Here is a 26,395-nt window from a genome sequence, read left to right on the forward strand (position 1 = left end):
CTCCCTCCTGTTCCTGTTTCCCAGTCTCAAGCAGTTGAATGACTGCCTCCGTTTCCTGTGTCCCAGTCTCGAGCAGTTGAATGACTCCCTCCTGTCTTTGTGTTCCAGTCTCATGCAGTGGAATGACTGCCTCCTGTTCCTGTGACCCAGTCTTGAGCAATTGAGTGACTCCCTCCTATTCCTGTGTCCCAGTCTCGAGCAATTGAGTGACTCCCTCCTGTTCCTGTGTCCCAGTCCCGAGCGGTTGAGTGACTCCCTCCTGCTCCTGTGTCCCAGTCTGAGCAGTTGACTGACTCCCTCCTGTCCCTATGTCCCAGTCTCGAGCAGTTGACTGACTCCCTCCTGTTCCTGTAACCCAGTCTCAAGCAGTTGAGTGACACCTTCCCGGTCCTGTGTCCCAGTCTCGAGCAGTTGAATGAATCCCTCCTGTTCCTGTGTCCCCATCTCGGGCAGTTGAGTGACTCCCTCCTGTTCCTGTTTCCCAGTCTCAAGCAGTTGAGTGACTGCCTCCTGTTCCTGTGTCCCAGTCTCGAGCAGTTGAGTGACTGCCTCCTGTTCCTGTGTCCCAGTCTCGAGCAGTTGAATGACTCCATCCTGTCCCTGTGTCCCAGTCTCGAGTAGTTGAATGACTCCCTCCTGTTCCAGCGTCCCAAACTCGAGCAGGTGAATGACTCTCTCCTGTTCCTGTGTTCCAGTTTCGTGCAGTGGAATGACGACCTCCTGCCCCTCTGAACCAGTCTAGAGCAGTTGAATGACTACTTCCTGTTCCTGTGGCCCAAACTCGAGCGGCAGAGTGACTCACTCCTGTTCCTGTTTCCCAGGCTCGAACATTTGAATGACTCCCTCCTGTTCCTGTTTCCCAATGTCGAGCAGTTGACTGACTCCCTCCTGTTCCTGTGTCCCAGTCTCGAGCAATTGAGTGACTCCATCCTGTTCCTGTGTCCCAGTCGCGAGTAGTTGAGTGACTCCCTCCTGTTCCTGTGTCCCAGTATCGAGCAGTTGAGTGACTCCCTCCTGTTCCTGTGACCCAGTCTCAAGCTGTTGAGTAACTCCCTCCGGTTCCTGTGTCCCAGTCTCGAGCAGTTGATTGACTCCCTCCTGTTCCTGTGACCCAGTCTCAAGCTGTTGAGTAACTCCCTCCTGTTCCTGCGTCCCAGTCTCGAGCAAATAAGTGACTGCCTCCTGCTCCTGTGTCCCAAGCTCGAGCAGTTGAATGATTCCCTCCAGTTCCTGTGTGCCAGTCTCGAGCAGTTGAATGAATCCCTCCTGTTCCTGTGACCCAGACTAGAACAGTTGAGTGACTGCCTCCTGTTCCTGTGTCCCAGTCTCGAGCAGTTGACTAACTCCCTCCTGTTCCAGTTTCCCAGTCTCAAGCAGTTGAGTGACTGCCTCCTGTTTCTGTGTCCCAGTCTCGAGCAGTTGACTGACTCCCTCCTGTTCCAGTTTCCCAGTCGAGAGCAGTTGACTGACTCCCTCCTGTCCCTGTGTCCCAGTCTCGAGTAGTTGAATGACTCCCTCCTGTACCTGTGTCCCAGATTCGAGCGGTTGAGTGACTCCCTATTGTTCCTGTCTCCCAGTCTCGAGCAGTTGAATGACTCCCTCCTGTACCTGTGTTCCTGACTCGTGAGTGGAATGACTGCCTCCTGTTCCCGTGTCCGAATCTTGAGCAGTGGAATGACTGCCTCCTGTTCCTGTGACCTCGTCGCGACCAATTGAGTGACACCTTTCTGTTCCTGTGTCCCAGTATCGAGCAGTTGAATGACTCCCTCCTGTTCCTGTGACCCAGTCTCAAGCAGTTGACTGACTCTTTCCGGTTCATGTGTCCCTGTCTCGAGCAGTTGAACGACTGCCTTCTGTTCCTGTTTCCCAATCTCCAGCAGTTAAGTCACTCACTCCTGTTCCTGTGTCCCAGGCTCGAGCAGTTGAGTGACTGCCTTCTGTTCCTGTGTCCCAGGCTCGAGCAGTTGAGTGACTGCCTTCTGTTCCTGTGTCGCAGCCTCGAGCAGTTGAATGAATCCCTCCTGTTCCTGTGACCCACACTCGAGCAGTTGAGTGACTGCCTCTTGTCCATGGGTCAAGTCTCGAGCAGTTGACTGACTCCCTCCTGTTCCTGTTTCCCAGTCTCGAGCAGTTGAGTGACTGCCTCCTATTCCTGTGTCCCAGTCTCGAGCAGTTGAATGAATCCCTCCTGATCCTGTTTCCCAGTCTCGAGCAGTTGACTGACTCCCTCCTGTTTCTGTTTCCCAGTCTCGAGCAGTTGAGTGACTGCCTCCTATTCCTGTATCCCAGTCTCGAGCAGTTGACTGACTCCCTCCTGTCCCTGTGTCCCAGTTTCGAGCAGTTGAGTAACTCCCTCCTGTTCCTGTGTCCCAGACTCGAGCAGTTGAAATACTCCCTCCTGTTCCTGTGTCCCAGTCTCGAGCAGTTGAATGACGACTTCGAGTTCCTGTGGCCCAAACTCGAGCGGTTGTGTGACTGCTTCCTGTCCTGTGTCCCAGTCTCGAGTAGTTGAATGACTCACTCCTGTCCTGTTGTCCCAGTCTCGAGCAGTTGAGTGACTCCCTCCTGTTCCTGTGTCCTAGTCCCGAATGGTAGAGTGACTCCCTCCTGCTCCTGTGTCCCAGTCTGAGCAGTTTGACGGACTCCCTCCTGTCCCTATGTCCCAGTCTCGAGCAGTGGACTGACTACCTGCTGTTCCTGTCACCCAGACCCAAACAGTTGAGTGACACCTTCCCGGTCCTGTATCCCAGTCTCGAGCAGTTGCGTGACTACCTCCTGTTCCTGTGTCCCCTTCTCGGGCAGTTGAGTGACTCCCTCCTGTTCCTGTTTCCCAGTCTCGAGCAGTTGAGTGACTGCATCCTGTTCCTGTGTCACAGTCTGGAGCAGTTGAATGACTCCATCCTGTCCCTGTGTCCCAGTCTCGAGTAGTTGAATGACTCCCTCCTTTTCCTGTGTCCCAGACTCGAGCTGGTGAATGACTCTCTCCTGTTCCTGTGTTCCAGTTTCGTGCAGTGGAATGACTACCTCCTGTTCCTGTGATCCAGTCTCGAGCAGTTGAGTTACGCCCTCCTGCTCCGGTGTCCCAGTCTAGAGCAGTTGAGTGACTCCCTCCTGCTCCTGTATCCCAATCTAGAGCAGTTGTGTGACTACTTCCTGTTCCTGTGGCCCAAACCCGAGCCGCAGAGAGACGCACTCCTGTTCCTGTGTCCCAGGCTCAAACAGTTGAGTGACTCCCTCCTGTCCTGTTGTCCCAGTCTAGAGCAGTTCAATGACTCACTCCTGTTCCTGTGTCCCAATCTCAAGCAGTTGCGTGACTCCCTCCTGTTCCTGTTTCCCAGTCTCAAGCAGTGGAATGACTGCATCCTGTTCCTGTGACCCAGTCTCGAGCAATTGAGTGACTCCCTCCTGTTCCTGTGTCCCAGTCTCGAGCAGTTCAGTGACTCCCTCCTGTTCCTGTGTCCCAGTCTCGAGCGGTTGAGTGACTCCCTCCTGCTCCTGTGTCCCAGTCTGAGCAGTTGACTGACTCTCTCATGTCTCTACGTCCCAGTCTCGAGCAGTTGACTGACTGCCTCCTGTTCCTGTCACCCATCTCAAGCAGTTGAGTGACACCTTCCCGGTCCTGTGTCCCAGTCTCGAGCAGTTGCGTGACTACCTCCTGTTCCTGTGTCCCCATCTCGAGCAGTTGAGTGACTGCCTCCTGTTCCTGTGTCCCAGTCTCGAGCAGTTGAGTGACTGCCTCCTGTTCCTGTGTCCCTGGCTCGAGCAGTTGAATTATTCCCTCCAGTTCCTGTTTCTCTATCTCAAGCAGTTAAGTGATTCCCTCCTGTTCCTGTGTCCTAGTCTCGAGCAGTTGAATGAATCCCTCCTGTTCCTGTTTCCCAGTCTCGAGCAGTTGAGTGACTGCCTCCTGTTCCTGTGTCCCAGTCTCGAGCATATGACTGACTCTCTCCTGTCCCTGTGTCCCAGTCTCGAGCAGTTGCGTAACTCCCTCCTGTTCCTGTGTCACAGTCTCGAGCAGTTGACTGACTACCTCCTGTTCCTGTGATCCAGTCTCGAGCAGTTGAGTAACTCCCTCCTGGTCCTATGTCCCAGACTCGAGCAGTTGAATGACTCCCTCCTGTTCCTAAGTCCCAGTCTCGAGCAGTTGAATGACGACTTCGAGTTCCTGTGGCCCAAACTCGAGCGGTTGTGTGACTGCTTCCTGTCCCTGTGTCCCAGTCTCGAGTAGTTGAATGACTCACTCCTGACCCTGTGTCCCAGTCTGGAGCAGTTGAATGACTCCCTCCTGTTCCTGTTTCTCAATGTCGCGCAGTTAACTGACTTCCTCCTGTCCTGTTGTCCCAGCCTCGAGCAGTTGTATGACTCCCACCTGCTCCTGTGTCCCAGTCTCGACCAGTTGAGTGACTGCCTCCTGTTCCTGTGTCCCAGTCTCGAGCAGTTGAATGACGACTTCGAGTTCCTGTGGCCCAAACTCGAGCGGTTGTGTGACTGCTTCCTGTCCCTGTGTCCCAGTCTCGAGTAGTTGAATGACTCACTCCTGACCCTGTGTCCCAGTCTCGAGTAGTTGAATGAATCACTCCTGTCCTGTTGTCCCAGTCTCGAGCAGTTGAGTGACTCCCTCCTGTTCCTGTGTCCCAGTCTGGAGCAGTTCAGTAACTGCCTCATGTCCCTATGTCCCAGTCTGAGCAGTTGACTGACTCCCTCCTGTCCCTATGTCCCAGTCTCGAGCAGTTGACTGACTCCCTCCTGTTCGTGTCACGAAGTCTCAAGCAGTTGAGTGACACCTTCCCGGTCCTGTGTCCCAGTCTCGAGCAGTTGCGTGACTACCTCCTGTTCCTGTGTCCCCATCTCGAGCAGTTGAGTGACTCCCTCCTGTTCCTGTTTCCCAGTCTCGAGCAGTTGAGTGACTCCCTCCTGTTCCTGTTTCCCAGTCTCGAGCAGTTGAGTGACTGCCTCCTGTTCCTGTGTTCCAGTTTCGTGCAGTGGAATGACTACCTCCTGTTCCTGTGATCCAGTCTCGAGCAGTTGAGTGACTCCCTCCTGCTCCTGTGTCCCAGTCTAGAGCTGTTGAGTGACTACTTCCTGTTCCTGTGGCCCAAACTCGAGGGGCAGAGTGACTCACTCCTGTTCCTGTGTCCCAATATCGAGCAGTTGAGTGACCCCCTCCTGTCCTGTTGTCCCAGTCTAGACCAGTTGAATGACTCCCTCTGTTCATGTTTCCCAATGTCGAGCAGTTAACTGACTCCCTCCTGTCCTGTTGTCACAGCCTCGAGCAGTTGAATGACTCCCTCCTGTTCCTGTGTCCCAGATTCGAGCAATTGAGTGACTCCATCCTGTTCCTGTGTCCCAGTATCGAGTAGTTGAGTGACTCCCTCCTGTTCCTGTCTCCCAGTATCGAGCAGTTGAGTAACTCCCTCCGGTTCCTGTGTCCCAGTCTCGAGCAGTTGAGTGACTACCTCCTGTTCCTGTTTCTCTATCTCAAGCAGTTAAGTGATTCCCTCCTGTTCCTGTGTCCCAGGCTCGAGCAGTTGAATGATTCCCTCCAGTTCCTGTTTCTCTACCTCAAGCAGTTAAGTGATTCCCTCCTGTTCCTGTGACCCAGTCTCGAGCTGAGGAATGAATCCCTCCTGTTCCTGTGACCCAGACTCGAGCAGTAGACGGACTCCCTCCTGTTCCTGTTTCCCAGTCTCGAGCAGTTGAGTGACTGCCTCCTGTTCCTGTGTCCCAGTCTCGAGCATATGACTGACTCCCTCCTGTTCCTGTTTCCCAGTCTCGAGCAGTTGAGTTACTGCCTCCTGTTCCTGTGTCCCAGTCTCGAGCAGTTGACTGACTCCCTCCTGTCCCTGTGTCCCAGTCTCGAGCAGTTGAGTAACTCCCTCCTGGTCCTGTGTCCCAGACTCGAGCAGTTGAATGACTCCCTCCTGCTCCTGTGTCCCAGTCTCGACCAGTTGAATGACTGCCTGCTGTTCCTGTGTCCCAGTCTCGAGCAGTTGAATGTCGACTTCGAGTTCCTGTGGCCCAAACTCGAGCGGTTGTGTGAATGCTTCCTGTCCCTGTGTCCCAGTCTCGAGTAGTTGAATGACTCACTCCTGACCCTGTGTCCCAGTCTCGAGTAGTTGAATGAATCACTCCTGTGCTGTTGTCCCAGTCTCGAACAGTTGAGTGACTCCCTCCTGTTCCTGTGTCCCAGTCTGGAGCAGTTCAGTAACTGCCTCATGTTACTGTGTCCCAGTCTGAGCAGTTTACTGACTCCCTCCTGTCCCTCTGTCCCAGTCTCGAGCAGTTGACTGACTCCCTCCTGTTCCTTTCACCCAGTCTCAAGCAGTTGAGTGACTGCCTCCTGTTCCTGTGTCCCAGTCTCGAGCAGTTGAATGACTCCATCTTGTCCCTGTGTCCAAGTCTCAAGCAGTTGAATGACTCCCTCCTGTTCCTTCGTCCCAGTCTCGAGCAGTTGAGTGACTGCCTCCTGTTCCTGTGTCCCAGTCTCGAGCATATGACTGACTCCCTCCTGTTCCTGTTTCCCAGTCTCGAGCAGTTGAGTTACTGCCTCCTGTTCCTGTGTCCCAGTCTCGAGCAGTTGACTGACTCCCTCCTGTCCCTGTGTCCCAGTCTCGAGCAGTTGAGTAACTCCCTCCTGGTCCTGTGTCCCAGACTCGAGCAGTTGAATGACTCCCTCCTGCTCCTGTGTCCCAGTCTCGACCAGTTGAATGACTGCCTGCTGTTCCTGTGTCCCAGTCTCGAGCAGTTGAATGTCGACTTCGAGTTCCTGTGGCCCAAACTCGAGCGGTTGTGTGAATGCTTCCTGTCCCTGTGTCCCAGTCTCGAGTAGTTGAATGACTCACTCCTGACCCTGTGTCCCAGTCTCGAGTAGTTGAATGAATCACTCCTGTGCTGTTGTCCCAGTCTCGAACAGTTGAGTGACTCCCTCCTGTTCCTGTGTCCCAGTCTGGAGCAGTTCAGTAACTGCCTCTTGTTACTGTGTCCCAGTCTGAGCAGTTTACTGACTCCCTCCTGTCCCTCTGTCCCAGTCTCGAGCAGTTGACTGACTCCCTCCTGTTCCTTTCACCCAGTCTCAAGCAGTTGAGTGACTGCCTCCTGTTCCTGTGTCCCAGTCTCGAGCAGTTGAATGACTCCATCTTGTCCCTGTGTCCAAGTCTCAAGCAGTTGAATGACTCCCTCCTGTTCCTTCGTCCCAGACTCGAGCAGTTGAATGTATCCGTCCTGTTCCTGTGACCCAGACTCGAGCAGTTGAGTGACTCCCTCCTGTTCCTGTGTCCCAGTCTCGAGCAGTTGACTGACTCCCTCCTGTTCCTGTTTCCCAGTCTAGAGCAGTTGAGTGACCGCCTCCTGTTCCTGAGTCCCAGTTCGAGCAGTTGACTGACTCCCTCCTGTCCCTGTGTCCCAGTCTCGAGTAGTTGAATGACTCCCTCCTGTTCCTTCGTCCCAGACTCGAACAGGTGAATGACTCTCTCCTGTTGCTGTGTTCCAGTTTGGTGCAGTGGAATGACTACCTCCTGTTCTTGTGAGTTACTCCCTCCTGCTCCGGTGTCCCAATCTAGAGCAGTTGAGTGACTCCCTCCAGCTCCTGTGTCCCATTCTAGACCAGTTGAGTGACTACTTCCTCTTCCTGTGGCCCAAACCCGAGCCGCAGAGTGACTCACTCCTGTTCCTGTCTCCCAGGCTCGAACAGTTGAGTGACTCCCTCCTGTCCTGTTGTCCCAGTCTAGAGCAGTTCAATGACTCACTCCTGTTCCTGTGTCCCAAACTCGAGCAGTTGCGTGACACCCTCCTGTTCCTGTTTCCCAGTCTGAAGCAGTGGAATGACTGCCTCCTGTTCCTGTGACCCAGTCTCGAGCAATTGAGTGACTCCTTCCTGTTCCTGTGTCCCAGTCTCGAGCAATTGAGTGACTCCCTCCTGTTCCTGTGTCCCCGTCTCGAGCGGTTGAGTGACTCCCTCCTGCTCCTGTGTCCCAGTCTGAGCAGTTGACTGACTCTCTCCTGTCCCTATGTCCCAGTCTCGAGCAGTTGACTGACTGCCTCCTGTTCCTGTCAGCCATCTCAAGCAGTTGAGAGACACCTTCCCGGTCCTGTGTCCCAGTCTCGAGAGTTGCGTGACTACCTCCTGTTCCTGTGTCCCCATCTCGAGCAGTTGAGTGACTCCCTTCTGTTCCTGTTTCCCAGTCTCGAGCAGTTGAGTGACTGCCTCCTGTTCCTGTGTCCCAGTCTCGAGCAGTTGAGTGACTGCCTCCTGTTCCTGTGTTCCAGTTTCGTGCAGTGGAATGACTACCTCCTGTTCCTGTGATCCAGTCTCGAGCAGTTGAGTGACTCCCTGCTGCTTTGGTGTGCCATTCTAGAGCAGTTGAGTGACTCCCTCCTGCTCCTGTGTCCCAGTCTAGAGCTGTTGAGTGACTACTTCCTGTTCCTGTGGCCCAATCTCGAGTGGCAGAGTGACTCACTCCTGTTCCTGTGTCCCAATATCGAGCTGTTGAGTGACCCCCTCTCGTCCTGTTGTCCCAGTCTAGAGCAGTTGAATGACTCCCTCCTGTTCCTGTTTCCCAATGTCGAGCAGTTAACTGACTCCCTCCTGTCCTATTGTCCCAGCCTCGAGCAGTTGAATGACTCCCTCCTGTTCCTGTGTCCCTGTATCGAGCAATTGAGTGACTCCATCCTGTTCCTGTGTCCCAGTATCGAGTAGTTGAGTGACTCCCTCCTGTTCCCGTGTTCCAGCTTCGTGCAGCGGAATGGCTACCTCCTGTTCCTGTGCTCCAGTCTCGAGCAGTTGAGTGACTCCCTCCTGCTCCTGTGTCCCAGTCTAAAGCAGTTGAATGACTCCTTCCCGTTCCTGTGTCCTAGTCTCGAGCAGTTGAATGACTCCCTCCTGTTCCTGTGTCCCACTCTCGAGCAGTTGAACGACTCCCTCCTGTTCCTGTGTCTTAGTCTCGAGCAGTTGAATGACTCCCTCCTGTTCCTGTGTCCCACTCTCGAGCAGTTGAATGATTCCCTCCTGTTCCTGTGTCCCAAACTCGAGCAGTTGAATGTCACTCTCCTGTTACTGTGTTACAGTCTCGAGTCGTTGAGTGACTCCCTCCTGCTCCTGTGTCCCAGACTTGAGCACTTGAATGACGACTTCCTGTTTCTGTGGCCCACACTCGAGCGGTAGATTGACTGCCTCCTATTCCTGTTTCCCAGTCTCGAACAGAGGAGTGACTCCCTCCTGTTCCTGGTTCCCAGTCTCGAACAGTTGAATGATTCCCTCCTGTTCCTGTCTCCCAGTCTCGAGCAGTTGAGTGACTCCCTCCTGTTCCTGTGTCCCAGACTCGAGCAGTTCAGTAACTGCCTCATGTTCCTGTGTCCCAGTCTCGAGCAGTTGAGTGACTCCCTCCGGTCCCTGTGTCCCAGTCTCGAGCAGTTGACTGACTACCTCCTGTCCCTGTGTCCCAGTCTCGTGCAGTTGACTGACACCCTCCTGTTCTTGTGTCCCAGCCTCGAGCAGTTTAATGACTCCCCCCTGTCCCTGTGTCCCAGTCTAGTGCAGTGGAATGTCTGCCTCCTGTTCCCGTATCCCAATCTCGAGCAGTTGAATGAATCTCTCCTTTTCCTGTATTCCATTCTGGAGCAGTTGAGTGACTGCCTCCTGTTCCTGTGTCCCAGTCTCGAGCGATTGACTGACTCCCTCTTGTCCCTTTGTCCCAGGCTCGAGCAGTTGAATGATTCCCTCCTGTTCCGGTGTCCCAGCCTCGAGCAGTTGAATGACTCCCTCCTGTTCCTGTGCCACAGTCTCGAGCAGTTGAGTGACTACCTCCTGTTCCTGTGTCCCAGCCTCGAGCAGTTGAGTGACTGTCTCCTGTTCCCGTGTCCCAATCTCGAGCAGTTGAATGACTCCCTCCTCTCCCTGTGACCAAGTCTCATGCAATGTAATGTCTGCCTCCTGTTCCTGTGACCCAGTCTCAAGCAGTTGACTGACTACCTCCTGTCCCTGTGTCCCAGTCTCGTGCAGTTGACTGACACCCTCCTGTTCTTGTGTCCCAGCCTCGAGCAGTTTAATGACTCCCCCCTGTCCCTGTGTCCCAGTCTAGTGCAGTGGAATGTCTGCCTCCTGTTCCCGTATCCCAATCTCGAGCAGTTGAATGAATCTCTCCTTTTCCTGTATTCCATTCTGGAGCAGTTGAGTGACTGCCTCCTGTTCCTGTGTCCCAGTCTCGAGCGATTGACTGACTCCCTCTTGTCCCTTTGTCCCAGGCTCGAGCAGTTGAATGATTCCCTCCTGTTCCGGTGTCCCAGCCTCGAGCAGTTGAATGTCTCCCTCCTGTTCCTGTGCCACAGTCTCGAGCAGTTGAGTGACTACCTCCTGTTCCTGTGTCCCAGCCTCGAGCAGTTAAGTGACTGTCTCCTGTTCCCGTGTCCCAATCTCGAGCAGTTGAATGACTCCCTCCTCTCCCTGTGACCAAGTCTCATGCAATGTAATGTCTGCCTCCTGTTCCTGTGACCCAGTCTCAAGCAGTTGAGTGACTCCCTCCTATTCCTGTGTCACAGTCTCGAGCAGTTGAATGACTCCCTCCTGACCCTGTGTTCCAGACTCGTGAGTGGAATGACTGCCTCCTGTTCCTGTGACCTCGTCTCGAGCAATTGAGTGACTCCATCCTGTTCCTGTTCCCAGTATCGAGCAGTTGAGTGACTCCCTCCTGTTCCTGTGTCCCAGTATCGAGCAGTTGAGTGACTCCCTCCTGTTCCTGTTTCCCAATCTCAAGCAGTTGATTGACTCTCTCCGGTGCCTGTGTCCCAGTCTCGAGCAGTTGAGTGACTCCCTCCTGTTCCTGTCCCCCAATCTCAAGCAGTTTAGTGACTCCATCCTGTTCCTGTGTCCCAGGCTCGAGCAGTTGAGCGACTTGCTTCTGTTCCTCGAACAGTTGAATGAATCTCTCCTTTTCCTGTGACCAAGACTCGAGCAGTTGCGTTACTACCTCTTATTCCTGTTTCCAATCTCGAGCAGTTGCGTGACTCCCTCCTGTTCCTGTTTCCCAGGCTCAAGCAGTGGAATGACTGCCTCCTGTTCCTGTGACCCAGTCTCGAGCAATTGAGTGATTCCCTCCTGTTCCTGTGTCCCAGTCTCGAGCAATTGCGTGACTCCCTCCTGTCGTGTGTCCCAGTCTCGAACAGTTGAGTGACTCCCTCCTGTTCCTGTGTCCCAGTCTCGAGCAGTTGACTGACTCCCTCCTGTCCCTATGTCCCAGTCTCCAGCAGTTGACTGACTCACTCCTGTTCCCGTGACCCAGTCTCAAGCAGTTGAGTGACTGCCTCCTGTTCCTGTTTCCCAGTCTCGAGCAATTGAGTGACTGCCTCCTGTTCCTGTGTCCCAGTCTCGAGCAGTTGAATGACTCCATCCTGTCCTTGCGTCCCAGTCTCGAGTAGTTGAATGACTCTCTTCTGTTTCTGTGTCACAAACTCGAGCAGTTGAATGACTCTCTCCTGTTCCTCTGTTCCAGTTTCGTGCAGTGGAATGGCTACCTCCTGTTCCTGTGACCCAGTCTCGAACAGCTGAGTAACACCCTCCTGCCCCTGTGTCCCAGTCTGGAGCAGTTGAATGAATACTTCCTGTTCATTTGGCCCAAATTCGAGCGGCAGAGTGACTCACTCATGTTCCTGTGTCCCAATCTCGAGCATTTTAGTGACCCCCTCCTGTTCCTGTTTCCCCGTCTCGAACAGTTGACTGACTCCCTCCTGGACCTGTGTCCCTGACTCGAGAGGTTGAGTGACTCCCTCCTGTTCCGGTGTCTCAGTCTCGAGCAGTTGAATGACTCCCTCCTGTCCTTGTGTTCCAGACTCGTGAGTGGAATAACTGCCTCCTGTTCCCGTGTCCCAATCTTGAGCAGTTGAATGACTCTCTGCTGTATCTGTGTCTCAGTCTCGAGCAGTTGAATGACTCCCTCCTGTGCCTGTGTTCCAGACTCGTGAGTGGAATGACTGCCTCCTGTTCCCGTGTCACAATCTTGAGCAGTTGAGTGACTCCCTCCTGTTCCTGTGACCCAGTCTCAAGCAGTTGACTGACTCTTTCCGGTTCATGTGTCCCAGTCTCGAGAAGTTGAATGACTGCCTCCTGTTCCTGTTTCCCAATCTCCAGCAGTTAAGTCACTCCCTCCTGTTCCTGACTCCCAGGCTCGAGCGGTTGAGTGACTGCCTTCTGTTCCTGTGTCCCAGGCTCGAGCAATTGAGTGACTGCCACCTGTTCCTGTGTCCCAGCCTCGAGCAGTTGAATGAATCCCTCCTGTTCCTGTGACCCACAGTCGAGCAGTTGAGTGACTGCCTCCTGTCCCTGTGTCAAGTCTCGAGCAGTTGCGTGAATACCTCCTGTTCCTGTTTCCCAATCTCGAGCAGTTGCGTGACTCCCTCCTGTTCCTGTTTCCCAGTCTCACGCAGTTGAATGACTGCCTTCGGTTCCTGTGTCCCAGTCTCGAGCAGTTGACTGACTCCCTCCTGTCGTTGTGTTCCAGTCTCATGCAGTGGAATAACTGCCTCCTGTTCCTGTGACCCAGTCTCGAGCAATTGAGTGACTCCCTCCTATTCCTGTGTCCCAGTCTCGAGCAAATGAGTGACTCCTTCCTGATCCTGTGTCCCAGTCCCGAGCGGTTGAGTGACTCCCTCCTGCTCCTGTGTCCCAGTCTGAGCAGTTGACTGACTCCCTCCTGTCCCTATGTCCCAGTCTCGAGCCGTTGACTGACTCCCTCCTGTTCCTGTAACCCAGTCTGAAGCAGTTGAGTGACACATTCCCAGTCCTGTGTCCCAGTCTCGAGCAGTTGCGTGACTACCTCCTGTGCCTGTGTCCCCATCTCGGGCAGTTGAGTGACTGCCTCCTGTTCCTGTGTCCCAGTCTCGAGCAGTTCAGTGACTGCCTCCTGTCCCTGTGTCAAGTCTCGAGCAGTTGCGTGACTACCTCCTGTTCCTGTTTCCCAATCTCGAGCAGTTGCGTGACTCCCTCCTGTTCCTGTTTCCCAGTCTCAAGCAGTTGAATGACTCCCTCCTGTCTTTGTGTTCCAGTCTCATGCAGTGGAATGACTGCCTCCTGTTCCTGTGACCCAGTCTTGAGCATTTGAGTGACTCCCTCCTATTCCTGTGTCCCAGTCTCGAGCAATTGAGTGACTCCCTCCTGTTCCTGTGTCCCAGTCCCGAGCGGTTGAGTGACTTCCTCTTGCTCCTGTGTCCCAGTCTGAGCAGTTGACTGACTCCCTCCTGTTCCTGTAACCCAGTCTCAAGCAGTTGACTGACACCTTCCCAGTCCTGTGTCCCAGTCTCGAGCAGTTGCGTGACTACCTCCTGTTCCTGTGTCCCCATCTCGGGCAGTTGAGTGACTCCCTCCTGTTCCTGTTTCCCAGTCTGAAGCAGTTGAGTGACTGCCTCCTGTTCCTGTGTCCCAGTCTCGAGCAGTTGAGTGACTGCCTCCTGTTCCTGTGTCCCAGTCTCGAGTACTTGAATGACTCCCTCCTGTTCCTGCGTCCCAAACTCGAGCAGGTGAATGACTCTCTCCTGTTCCTGTGTTCCAGTTTCGTGCAGTGGAATGACTACCTCCTGCTCCTCTACCAGTCTAGAGCAGTTGAATGACTACTTCCTGTTCCTGTGGCCCAAACTCGAGCGGCAGAGTGACTCACTCCTGTTCCTGTTTCCCAGGCTCGAACATTTGAATGACTCCCTCCTGTTCCTGTTTCCCAATGTCGAGCAGTTGACTGACTCCCACCTGTTCCTGTTGTCCGAGCCTCGAGCAGTTGAATGACTCCTTTCTGTTCCTGTGTCCCAGTCTCTAGCAATTGAGTGACTCCATCCTGTTCCTGTGTCCCAGTAGCAAGTAGTTGAGTGACTCCCTCCTGTTCCTGTGACCCAGTCGCAAGCAGTTGAGTAACTCCCTCCGGTTCCTGTGTCCCAGTCTCGAGCAGTTGAGTGACTGCCTCCTGTTCCTGCGTCCCAGTCTCGAGCAGTTGAGTGACTGCCTCCTGTTCCTGTGTCCCAGGCTCGAGCAGTTGAATGATTCCCTCCAGTTCCTGTGTGCCAGTCTCGAGCAGTTGAATGAATCCCTCCTGTTCCTGTGACCCAGACTCGAACAGTTGAGTGACTGCCTCCTGTTCCTGTGTCCCAGTCTCGAGCAGTTGACTGACTCCCTCCTGTTCCAGTTTCCCAGTCTCGAGCAGTTGAGTGACTGCCTCCTGTTTCTGTGTCCCAGTCTCGAGCAGTTGACTGACTCCCTCCTGTCCCTGTGTCCCAGTCTCGAGTAGTTGAATGACTCCCTCCTGTACCTGTGTCCCAGATTCGAGCGGTTGAGTGACTCCCTCCTGTACCTGTCTCCCAGTCTCGAGCCGTTGAATGACTCCCTCCTGTACCTGTGCTCCTGACTCGTGAGTGGAATGACTGCCTCCTGTTCCCGTGTCCGAATCTTGAGCAGTGGAATGACTGCCTCCTGTTCCTGTGACCTCGTCGCGACCAATTGAGTGACTCCTTCCTGTTCCTCTGTCCCAGTATCGAGCAGTTGAATGACTCCCTCCTGTAACTGTGTTCATGACTCGTGAGTGGAACGACTGCCTCCTGTTCCTATGACCTCGTCTCGAGCAATTGAGAGTCTCTTTCCTGTTCCTGAGTCCCAGTCTCGAGCAGTTGAGTGACTCCCTCCTGTTCCTGTGACCCAGTCTCAAGCAATTGAGTGACTCCATCCTGTTCCTGTGTCCCAGTAGCAAGTAGTTGAGTGACTCCCTCCTGTTCCTGTGACCCAGTCTCAAGCAGTTGAGTAACTCCCTCCGGTTCCTGTGTCCCAGTCTCGAGCAGTTGAGTGACCGCCTCCTGTTCCTGCGTCCCAGGCTCGAGCAGTTGAATGATTCCCTCCAGTTCCTGTGTCCCAGTCTCGAGCAGTTGAATGAATCCCTCCTGTTCCTGTGACCCAGACTCGAACAGTTGAGTGACTGCCTCCTGTTCCTGTGTCCCAGTCTCGAGCAGTTGACTGACTCCCTCCTGTTCCAGTTTCCCAGTCTCGAGCAGTTGAGTGACTGCCTCCTGTTTCCGTGTCCCAGTCTCGAGCAGTTGACTGACTCCCTCCTGTCCCTGTGTCCCAGTCTCGAGTAGTTGAATGACTCCCTCCTGTACCTGTGTCCCAGATTCGAGCGGTTGAGTGACTCCCTCCTGGACCTGTCTCCCAGTCTCGAGCCGTTGAATGACTCCCTCCTGTACCTGTGCTCCTGACTCGTGAGTGGAATGACTGCCTCCTGTTCCCGTGTCCGAATCCTGAGCAGTGGAATGACTGCCTCCTGTCCCTGTGACCTCGTCGCGACCAATTGAGTGACTCCTTCCTGTTCCTGTGTCCCAGTATCGAGCAGTTGAATGACTCCCTCCTGTAACTGTGTTCATGACTCGTGAGTGGAATGACTGCCTCCTGTTCCTATGACCTCGTCTCGAGCAATTGAGAGTCTCCTTCCTGTTCCTGAGTCCCAGTCTCGAGCAGTTGAGTGACTCCCTCCTGTTCCTGTGACCCAGTCTCAAGCAGCTGAGTGACTCTTTCCGGTTCATGTGTCCCTGTCTCGAGCAGTTGAACGACTGCCTTCTGTTCCTGTTTCCCAATCTCCAGCAGTTAAGTCACTCCCTCCTGTTCCTGTGTCCCAGGCTCGAGCAGTTGAGTGACTGCCTTCTGTTCCTGTGACCCACACTCGAGCAGTTGAGTGACTGCCTCCTGTCCCTGTGTCAAGTCTCGAGCAGTTGACTGACTCCCTCCTATTCATGTGTCCCAGTCTCGAGCAATTGAGTGACTCCCTCCTGTTCCTGTGTCCCAGTCTCGAGCGGTTGAGTGACTCCCTCCTGCTCCTGTGTCCCAGTCTGAGCAGTTGACTGACTCTCTCATGTCCCTCCGTCCCAATCTCGAGCAGTTGACTGACTGCCTCCTGTTCCTGTGTCCCCATCTCGAGCAGTTGACTGACTGCCTCCTGTTCCTGTGTCCCCATCTCGTGCAGTTGAGTGACTGCCTCCTGTTCCTGTGTCCCCATCTCGAGCAGTTGAGTAACTCCCTCCTGTTCCTGTGTCCCAGTCTCGAGCAGTTGAGTGACTGCCTCCTGTTCCTGTGTCCCAGGCTCGAGCAGTTGAATGATTCCCTCCAGTTCCTGTTTCTCTAGCTCAAGCAGTTAAGTGATTCCCTCCTGTTCCTGTGTCCCAGTCTCGAGCAGTTGAATGAATCCCTCCTGTTCCTGTGACCCAGACGCGAGCAGTTAACTGACTCCCTCCTGTTCCTGTTTCCCAGTCTCGAGCAGTTGAGTGACTGCCTCCTGTTCCTGTGTCCCAGTCTCGAGCATATGACTGACTCCCTCCTGTCCCTGTGTCCCAGTCTCGAGCAGTTGCGTAACTTCCTCCTGTTCCTGTGTCCCAGTCTCGATCAGTTGAGTGACTGCCTCCTGTTCCTGTGTTCCAGTTTCGTGCAGTGGGATGACTACCTCCTGTTCCTGTGATCCAGTCTCGAGCAGTTGAGTAACTCCCTCCTGGTCCTGTGTCCCAGACTCGAGCAGTTGAATGACTCCCTCCTGCTCCTGTGTCCCAGTCTCGACCAGTTGAGTGACTGCTTCCTGTTCCCAAGTCCCAGTCTCGAGCAGTTGAATGACGACTTCGAGTTCCTGTGGCCCAAACTCGAGCGGTTGTGTGAATGCTTCCTGTCCCTGTGTCCCAGTCTCGAGTAGTTGAATGACTCACTCCTGACACTGTGTCCAAGTCTGGAGCAGTTGAATGACTCCCTCCTGTTCCTGTTTCCCAATGTCGAGCAGTTAACTGACTCCCTCATGTTCCTTCGTCCCAGACTCGAGCAGTTGAATGAATCCCTCCTGTTCCTGTGACCCAGACTCGTGCAGTTGAGTGACTCCCTCCTGTTCCTGTGTCCCAGTCTCGAGCAGTTGACTGACTCCCTCCTGTTCCTGTTTCCCAGTCTCGAGCAGTTGAGTGACTGCCTCCTGTTCCTGTGTCCCAATTCGAGCAGTTGACTGACTCCATCCTGTCCCTGTGCTCCAGTCTCGAGCAGTTGAGTAACTCCCTCCTGTTCCTGTGTCCCAGACTCGAGCAGTTGAATGACACCCTCTTGTTCCTGTGTTCCAGTCTCGAGCAGTTGAATGACTGCCTCCTGAACCTGTGTCCCAGACTCGCGCGGTTGAGTGACTGCCTCCTGTTCCTGTGTCCCAGTCTCGAGCAATTGAGTGACTGCCTTCTGTTCCTGTTTCCCAGTATCGAGCAGTTGAATGAATCCCTCCTGTTCCTGTGTCCCAGACTCGAGCAGTTGAATGACACCCTCTTGTTCCTGTGTTCCAGTCGCGAGCAGTTGAATGACTGCCTCCTGAACCTGTGTCCCAGACTCGCGCGGTTGAGTGACTCCCTCCTGTCCCTGTGTCCCAGTCTCGAGCGGTTGACTGACTCCCTCCTGTTCCTGTGTCCCAGACACGAGCAGTTCAATGACTCCCTCCTGTTCCTGTGTCCAAGTCTCGAGCAGTTGAATGACTCCCTCCTGTCGTTGTGTTAGTCACAAGCAGTGGAATGACTGCGTCCTGTTCCTGTGACCCAGTCTCGAGCAATTGAGTGACTCCCTCCTGTTCCTGTATCCCAGTCTCGAGCAATTGAGTGACTCCCTCCTGTTCCTGTGTCCCAGTCTCGAGCGGTTGAGTGACTCCCTCCTGCTCCTATGTCCCAGTCTCGAGCAGTTGACTGACTCCCTCCTGTCCCTATGTCCCAGTCTCGAGCAGTTGACTTACTGCCTCCTGTTCCTGTCACCCATCTCAAGCAGTTGAGTTACACCTTCCCGGTTGTGTCCCAGTCTCGAGCAGTTGCGAGACTACCTCCTGTTCCTGTGTCCCCATCTCGAGCAGTTGAGTGACTGCCTCCTGTTCCTGTGTCCCAATCTCGAGCAGGTGAATGACTCCCTCCTGTTCCTGTGTTCCAGTTTCGTGCAATGGAATGACTACCTCCTGTTCCTGTGATCCAGTCCCGAGCAGTTGAGTGACTACCTGATGCTTTGGTGTGCCAGTCTAGAGCAGTTGAGTGACTCCCTCCTGCTCCTGTGTCCCACTCTAGAGCTGTTGAGTGACGTCTTCCTGTTCCTGTGGCCCAAACCCCTGTGGCAGAGTGACTCACTCCTGTTCCTGTGTCCCAATATCGAGCAGTTGAGTGACCCCCTCCTGTCCTGTTGTCCCAGTGTAGAGCAGTTGAATGACTCCCTCCTGTTCCTGTTTCCCAATGTCGAGCAGTTAACTGACTCCCTCCTGTCCTGCTGTCCCGGCCTTGTGCAGTTGAATGACTCCCTCCTGTTCCTGTGTCCCAGTATCGAGCAATTGAGTGACTCCATCCTGTTCCTGTGTCCCAGTATCGAGTAGTTGAGTGACTCCCTCCTGTTCCTGTCTCCCAGTATCGAGCAGTTGAGTAACTCCCTCCGGTTCCTGTGTCCCAGTCTTGAGCAGTTGAGTGACTGCCTCCTGTTCCTGTTTCTCTATCTCAAGCAGTTAAGTGATTCCCTCCTGTTCCTGTGTCCCAGGCTCGAGCAGTTGAATGATTTCCTCCAGTTCCTGTGTTCCAGTCTCGAGCAGTTGAATGACTGCCTCCTATTCCTGTGTCCCAGTCTCGAGCAGTTGAATGAATCCCTCCTGATCCTGTTTCCCAGTCTCGAGCAGTTGACTGACTCCCTCCTGTTCCTGTTTCCCAGTCTCGAGCAGTTGAGTGACTGCCACCTATTCCTGTATCCCAGTCTCGAGCAGTTGACTGACTCCCTCCTGTCCCTGTGTCCCAGTTTCGAGCACTTGAGTAACTCCCTCCTGTTCCTGTGTCCCGGACTCGAGCAGTTGAAATACTCCCTCCTGCTCCTGTGTCCCAGTCTCGACCAGTTGAGTGACTGCCTCCTGTTCCTGTGTCCCAGTCTCGAGCAGTAGAATGACGACTTCGAGTTCCTGTGGCCCAAACTCGAGCGGTTGTGTGACTGCTTCCTGTCCCTGTGTCCCAGTCTCGTGTAGTTGAATGACTCACTCCTGTCCCTGTGTCCCAGTCTCGAGTAGTTGCATGACTCACTCCTGTCCTGTTGTCCCAGTCTCGAGCAGTTGAGTGACTCCCTCCTGTACCTGTGTCCCAGTCCCGAGCGGTTGAGTGACTCCCTCCTGCTCCTGTGTCCTAGTCTGAGCAGTTGACTGACTCACTCCTGTCCCTATGTCCCAGTCTCGAGCAGTTGACTGACTCCCTCCTGTTCCTGTCACCCAGTCTCAAGCAGTTGAGTGACACCTTCCCGGTACTGTGTCCCAGTCTCGAGCAGTTGCGTGACTACCTCCTGTTCCTGTGTCCCCATCTCGAGCAGTTGAGTGACTCCCTCCTGTTCCTGTTTCCCATCCTCGAGCAGTTGAGTGACTGCCTCCTGTTCCTGTGTCCCAGTCTCGAGCAGTTGAATGACTCCATCCTGTCCCTGTGTCCCAGTCTCGAGTAGTTGAATGACTCCCTCCTGTTCCTTCGTCCCAGACTCGAGCAGGTGAATGACTCTCTCCTGTTGCTGTGTTCCAGTTTCGTGCATTGGAATGACTACCTCCTGTTCCTGTAATCCAGTCTCGAGCAGTTGAGTTACTCCCTCCTGCTCCGGTGTCCCAATCTAGTGCAGTTGAGTGACTCCGTCCTGCTCCTGTGTCCCAATCTAGACCAGTTGAGTGACTACTTCCTCTTCCTGTGGCCCAAACCCGAGCCGCAGAGTGACTCACTCCTGTTCCTGTGTCCCAGGCTCCAAAAGTTGAGTGACTCCCTCCTGTTCCTGTTGTCCCAGTCTAGAGCAGTTCAATGACTCACGCCTGTTCCTGTGTCACAAACTCGAGCAGTTGCGTGACTCCCTCCTGTTCCTGTTTCCCAGTCTGACGCAGTGGAATGACTGCGTCCTGTTCCTGTGACCCAGTCTCGAGCAATTGAGTGACTCCCTCCTGTTCCTGTGTCCCAGTCTCGAGCAATTGAGTGACTCCCTCCTGTTCCTGTGTCCCCGTCTCGAGCGGTTGAGTGACTCCCTCCTGCTCCTGTGTCCCAGTCTGAGCAGTTGACTGACTCTCTCCTGTCCCTATGTCCCAGTCTCGAGCAGTTGACTGACTGCCTCCTTTTCCTGTCACCCATCTCAAGCAGTTGAGAGACACCTTCCCGGTCCTGTGTCCCAGACTCGAGCAGTTGCGTTACTACCTCCTGTTCCTGTGTCCCCATCTCGAGCAGTTGAGTGACTCCCTCCTGTTCCTGTTTCCCAGTCTCGAGCAGTTGAGTGACTGTCTCCTGTTCCTGTTGTCCCAGCCTCGAGCAGTTGGATGACTCCCTCCTGTTCCTGTGTCCCAGTATCGAGCAATTGAGTGACTCCATCCTGTTTTGTGTCCCAGTATCGAGTAGTTGAGTGACTCCCTCCTGTTCCTGTCTCCCAGTATCGAGCAGTTGAGTAACTCCCTCCGGTTCCTGTGTCCCAGTCTCGAGCAGTTGAGTGACTGCCTCCTGTTCCTGTTTATCTATCTCAAGCACTTAAGTGATTCCCTCCTGTTCCTGTGTCCCAGGCTCGAGCAGTTGAATGATTCCCTTCAGTTCCTGTGGCCCAAACTCGAGCGGTTGTGTGACTGCTTCCTGTCCCTGTGTCCCAGTATCGAGTAGTTGAATGACTCACTCCTGTCCCTGCGTCCCATTCTCGAGAAGTTGAATGACACGCTCCTGTCCTGTTGTCCCAGTGTCGAGCAGTTGAGTGACTCCCTCCTGTTCCTGTGTCCCAGTCCCGAGCGGTTGAGTGACTCCATCCTGCTCCTGTGTCCCAGTCTGAGCAGTTGACTGACTCCCTCCTGTCCCTATGTCCCAGTCTCGAGCAGTTGACTGACTCCCTCCTGTTCTTGTCACCCAGTCTCAAGCAGTTGAGTGACACCTTCCCGGTCCTGTGTCCCAGTCTCGAACAGTTGCGTGACTACCTCCTGTTCCTGTGTCCCCATCTCGAGCAGTTGAGTGACTCCCTCCTGTTCCTGTTTCCCAGTCTCGAGCAGTTGAGTGACTGCCTCCTGTTCCTGTGTCCCAGTGTCGAGCAGATGAATGTCTCTCCTGTTCCTGTGTTCCAGTTTCGTGCAATGGAATGACTACCTCCTGATCCTGTGATCCAGTCTCGAGCAGTTGAGTGACTCCCTGCTGCTTTGGTGTGCCAGTCTAGAGCAGTTGAGTGACTCCCTCCTGCTCCGGTGTCGCAGTCTAGAGCTGTTGAGTGACTACTTCCTGTTCCTGTGGCCCAAACTCGAGTGGCAGAGTGACTCCCTCCTGTTCCTGTTTCCCAATGTCGAGCAGTTAACTGACTCCCTCCTGTCCTGATGTCCCAGCCTCGAGCAGTTGAATGACTCCCTCCTGTTCCTGTGTCCCAGTATCGAGCAATTGAGTGACTGCCTCCTGTTCCTGTTTCTCTATCTCAAGCAGTTAAGTGATTCCCTCCTGTTCCTGTGACCCAGGCTCGAGCAGTTGAATGATTCCCTCCAGTTCCTGTTTCTCTATCTCAAGCAGTTAAGTGATTCCCTCCTGTTCCTGTGACCCAGGCTCGAGCAGTAGAATGATTCCCTCCTGTTCCTGTTTCTCTATCTCAAGCAGTTAAGTGATTCCCTCCTGTTCCTGTGACCCAGGCTCGAGCAGTTGAATGATTCCCTCCAGTTCCTGTTTCTCGATCTCAAGCAGTTAAGTGATTCCCTCCTGTTCCTGTGTCCCAGTCTCGAGCAGTTGAATGAATCCCTCCTGTTCCTGTTTCCTAGTCTCGAGCAGTTGAGTGACTGCCTCCTGTTCCTGTGTCCCAGTATCGAGCAGTTGACTGACTCCATCCTGTCCCTGTGTCCCAGTCTCGAGCAGTTGAGTAACTGCCTCCTGTTCCTGTTTCCCAGTCTCGAGCAGTTGAGTGACTGCCGCCTGTTCCTGTGTCCCAGTCTCGAGCAGTTGAATGACTCCCTCCTGTCCCTGTGTCCCAGTCTCGAGCAGTTGAGTAACTCCCTCCTGGTGCTGTGTCCCAGACTCGAGCAGTTGAATGACTCCCTCCTGCTCCTGTGTCCCAGTCGCGAGCAGTTGAATGACGACTTCGAGTTCCTGTGGCACAAACTCGAGCGGTTGTGTGACTGCTTCCTGTCCCTGTGTCCCAGTCTCGAGTAGTTGAATGACTCACTCCTGACCCTGTGTCCCAGTCTCGAGTAGTTGAATGAATCACTCCTGCCCTGTTGTCCAGGTCTCGAGCAGTTCAGTGACTCCCTCCTGTTCCTGTGTCCCAGTCTGGAGCAGTTCAGTAACTGCCTCATGTTCCTGTGTCTCAGACTGAGCAGGTGACTGACCCCCTCCTGTCCCTATGTCCCAATCTCGAGCAGTTGACTGACTCCCTCCTGTTCCTGTCACACAGTCTCAAGCAGTTGAGTGACACCTTCCCGGTCCTGTGTCCCAGTCTCGAGCAGTTGCGTGACAACCTCCTGTTCCTGTGTCCCCATCTCGAGCAGTTGAGTGACTCCCTCCTGTTTCTGTGTCCCAGTATCGAGTAGTTGAGTGACTCCCTCCTGTTCCTGTCTCCCAGTATCGAGCAGTTGAGTAACTCCCTCCGGTTCCTGTGTCCCAGTCTCGAGCAGTTGAGTGACTGCCTCCTGTTCCTGCTTCTCTATCTCAAGCAGTTAATTGATTCCCTCCTGTTCCTGTGACCCAGGCTCGAGCAGTTGAATGATTCCCTCCAGTTCCTGTTTCTCGATCTCAAGCAGTTAAGTGATTCCCTCCTGTTCCTGTATCCCCGTCTTGAGCAGTTGAATGAATCCCTCCTGTTCCTGTGACCCAGACTCGAGCAGTTGACTGACTCCCTCCTGTTCCTGTTTCCCAGTCTCGAGCAGTTGAGTGACTGCCTCCTGTTCCTGTGTCCCAGTCTCGAGCAGTTGACTGACTCCATCCAGTCCCTGTGTCCCAGTCTCGAGCAGTTCAGTAACTGCCTCCTGTTCCTGTTTCCCAGTCTCGAGCAGTTGAGTGACTGCCGCCTGTTCCTGTGTCCCAGTCTCGAGCAGTTGACTGACTCCCTCCTGTCCCTGTGTCCCAGTCTCGAGCAGTTCAGTAACTCCCTCCTGGTCCTGTGTCCCAGACTCGAGCAGTTGAATGACTCCCTCCTGCTCCTGTGTCCCAGTCGCGAGCAGTTGAATGACGACTTCGAGTTCCTGTGGCCCAAACCTGAGCGATTGTGTGACTGCTTCCTGTCCCTGTGTCGCAGTCTCGAGTAGTTGAATGACTCACTCCTGACCCTGCGTCCCAGTCTCGAGTAGTTGAAAAAATCACTCCTGTCCTGTTGTCCCAGTCTCGAGCAGTTCAGTGACTCCCCCATGTTCCTGTGTCCCAGTCTGGAGCAGTTCAGTAACTGCCTCATGTTCCTGTGTCGCAGTCTGAGCAGTTGACTGACTCCCTCCTGTCCCTATGTCCCAGTCTCGAGCAGTTCAGTGACTCCCTCCTGTTCCTGTCACCCAGTCTCAAGCAGTTGAGTGACACCTTCCCGGTCCTGTGTCCCAGTCTCAAGCAGTTGCGCGACTACCTCCTGTTCCTGTGTCCCCATCTCGAGCAGTTGAGTGACTCCCTCCTCTTCCTGTATCCAAGTCTCGAGCAGTTGAGTGACTACCTCCTGTTCCTGTGACCCAGGCTCGAGCAGTTGAATGATTCCCTCCAGTTCCTGTTTCTCGATCTCAAGCAGTTAAGTGATTCCCTCCTGTTCCTGTATCCCAGTCTTGAGCAGTTGAGTGACTGCCGCCTGTTCCTGTGTCCCAGTCTCGCGCAGTTGACTGACTCCCTCCTGTCCCTGTGTCCCAGTCTCGAGCAGTTCAGTAACTCCCTCCTAGTCCTGTGTCCCAGACTCGAGCAGTTGAATGACTCCCTCCTGCTCCTGTGTCCCAGTCGCGAGCAGTTGAATGACGACTTCGAGTTCCTGTGGCCCAAACCTGAGCGATTGTGTGACTGCTTCCTGTCCCTGTGTCGCAGTCTCGAGTAGTTGAATGACTCACTCCTGACCCTGCGTCCCAGTCTCGAGTAGTTGAAAAAATCACTCCTGTCCTGTTGTCCCAGTCTCGAGCAGTTCAGTGACTCCCCCATGTTCCTGTGTCCCAGTCTGGAGCAGTTCAGTAACTGCCTCATGTTCCTGTGTCGCAGTCTGAGCAGTTGACTGACTCCCTCCTGTCCCTATGTCCCAGTCTCGAGCAGTTCAGTGACTCCCTCCTGTTCCTGTCACCCAGTCTCAAGCAGTTGAGTGACACCTTCCCGGTCCTGTGTCCCAGTCTCAAGCAGTTGCGCGACTACCTCCTGTTCCTGTGTCCCCATCTCGAGCAGTTGAGTGACTCCCTCCTCTTCCTGTATCCAAGTCTCGAGCAGTTGAGTGACTACCTCCTGTTCCTGTGTCCCAGTCTGGAGCAGTTGAATGACTCCATCTTGTCCCTGTGTCCCAGTCGCGAGTAGTTGAATGACTCCCTCCCGTTCCTTCGTCCCAGACTCGAGCAGTTGAATGAATCCCTCCTGTTCCTGTGACGCAGACTCGAGCAGTTGAGTGACTGCCTCCAGTTCCTATGTCCCAGTCTCGAGCAGTTGACTGACTCCCTCCTGTTCCTGTTTCCCAGTCTCGAGCAGTTGAGTGACTGCCTCCTGTTCCTGTGGCCCAGTTCGAGCAGTTGACTGACTCCCTCCTGTCCCTGTGTCCCAGTCTCGAGCAGCTGAGTAACTCCCTCCTGTTCCTGTGTCCCAGACTCGAGCAGTTGAATGACTCCCTCCTGTTCCTGTTCCCAGTCTCGAGCAGTTGAGTGACTGCCTCCTGTTCCTGTGTTCCAGTCTCGATCAGATGAATGACTCTCTCCTGTTCCTGTGTTCCAGTTTCGTGCAATTGAATGACTACTTCCTGTTCGTGTGATCCAGTCTCGAGCAGTTGAGTGACTCCCTGCTGCTTTGGTGTGCCAGTCTAGAGCAGTTGAGTGACTCCCTCCTGCTCCTGTGTCCCAGTCTAGAGCTGTTGAGTGACTACTTCCTGTTCCTGTGGCCCAAACTCCTGTGGCAGAGTGACTCACTCCTGTTCCTGTGTCCCAATATCGAGCAGTTGAATGGCCCCCGCCTGTCCTGTTGTCCCAGTCTGGAGCAGTTGACTGACTCCCTCCTGTTCCTGTTTCCCAGTCTCGAGCAGTTGAATGATTCCCTCCAGTTCCTGTTTCTCGATCTCAAGCAGTTAAATGATTCCCTCCTGTTCCTGTATCCCAGTCTTGAGCAGTTGAATGAATCCCTCCTGTTCCTGTGACCCAGACTCGAGCAGTTGACTGACTCCCTCCTGTTCCTGTTTCCCAGTCTCGAGCAGTTGAGTGACTGCCTCCTGTTCCTGTGTCCCAGTCTCGAGCAGTTGACTGACTCCATCCAGTCCCTGTGTCCCAGTCTCGAGCAGTTGAGTAACTGCCTCCTGTTCCTGTTTCCCAGTCTCGAGCAGTTGAATGATTCCCTCCAGTTCCTGTTTCTCGATCTCAAGCAGTTAAGTGATTCCCTCCTGTTCCTGTATCTCAGTCTTGAGCAGTTGAATGAATCCCTCCTGTTCCTGTGACCCAGACTCGAGCAGTTGACTGACTCCCTCCTGTTCCTGTTTCCCAGTCTCGAGCAGTTGACTGACTGCCTCCTGTTCCTGTTTCCCAGTCTCGAGCAGTTGAGTAACTGCCTCCTGTTCCTGTTTCCCAGTCTCGAGCAGTTGAGTGACTGCCGCCTGTTCCTGTGTCCCAGTCTCGAGCAGTTGACTGACTCCCTCCTGTCCCTGTGTCCCAGTCACGAGCAGTTCAGTAACTCCCTCCTGGTCCTGTGTCCCAGACTCGAGCAGTTGAATGACTCCCTCCTGCTCCTGTGTCCCAGTCGCGAGCAGTTGAATGACGACTTCGAGTTCCTGTGGCCCAAACCTGAGCGATTGTGTGACTGCTTCCTGTCCCTGTGTCCCAGTCTCGAGTAGTTGAATGACTCACTCCTGACCCTGCGTCCCAGTCTCGAGTAGTTGAAAAAATCACTCCTGTCCTGTTGTCCCAGTCTCGAGCAGTTCAGTGACTCCCCCATGTTCCTGTGTCCCAGTCTGGAGCAGTTCAGTAACTGCCTCATGTTCCTGTGTCGCAGTCTGAGCAGTTGACTGACTCCCTCCTGTCCCTATGTCCCAGTCTCGAGCAGTTCAGTGACTCCCTCCTGTTCCTGTCACCCAGTCTCAAGCAGTTGAGTGACACCTTCCCGGTCCTGTGTCCCAGTCTCAAGCAGTTGCGCGACTACCTCCTGTTCCTGTGTCCCCATCTCGAGCAGTTGAGTGACTCCCTCCTCTTCCTGTATCCAAGTCTCGAGCAGTTGAGTGACTGCCTCCTGTTCCTGTGTCCCAGTCTGGAGCAGTTGAATGACTCCATCTTGTCCC

The sequence above is a fragment of the Chiloscyllium plagiosum genome, unplaced genomic scaffold, assembly GCF_037043375.1.
Source record: "Chiloscyllium plagiosum isolate Xiang-an unplaced genomic scaffold, Cpla_swu_hap1 HiC_scaffold_29, whole genome shotgun sequence".
NCBI classification, from domain to species: Eukaryota; Metazoa; Chordata; class Chondrichthyes; order Orectolobiformes; family Hemiscylliidae; genus Chiloscyllium; species Chiloscyllium plagiosum.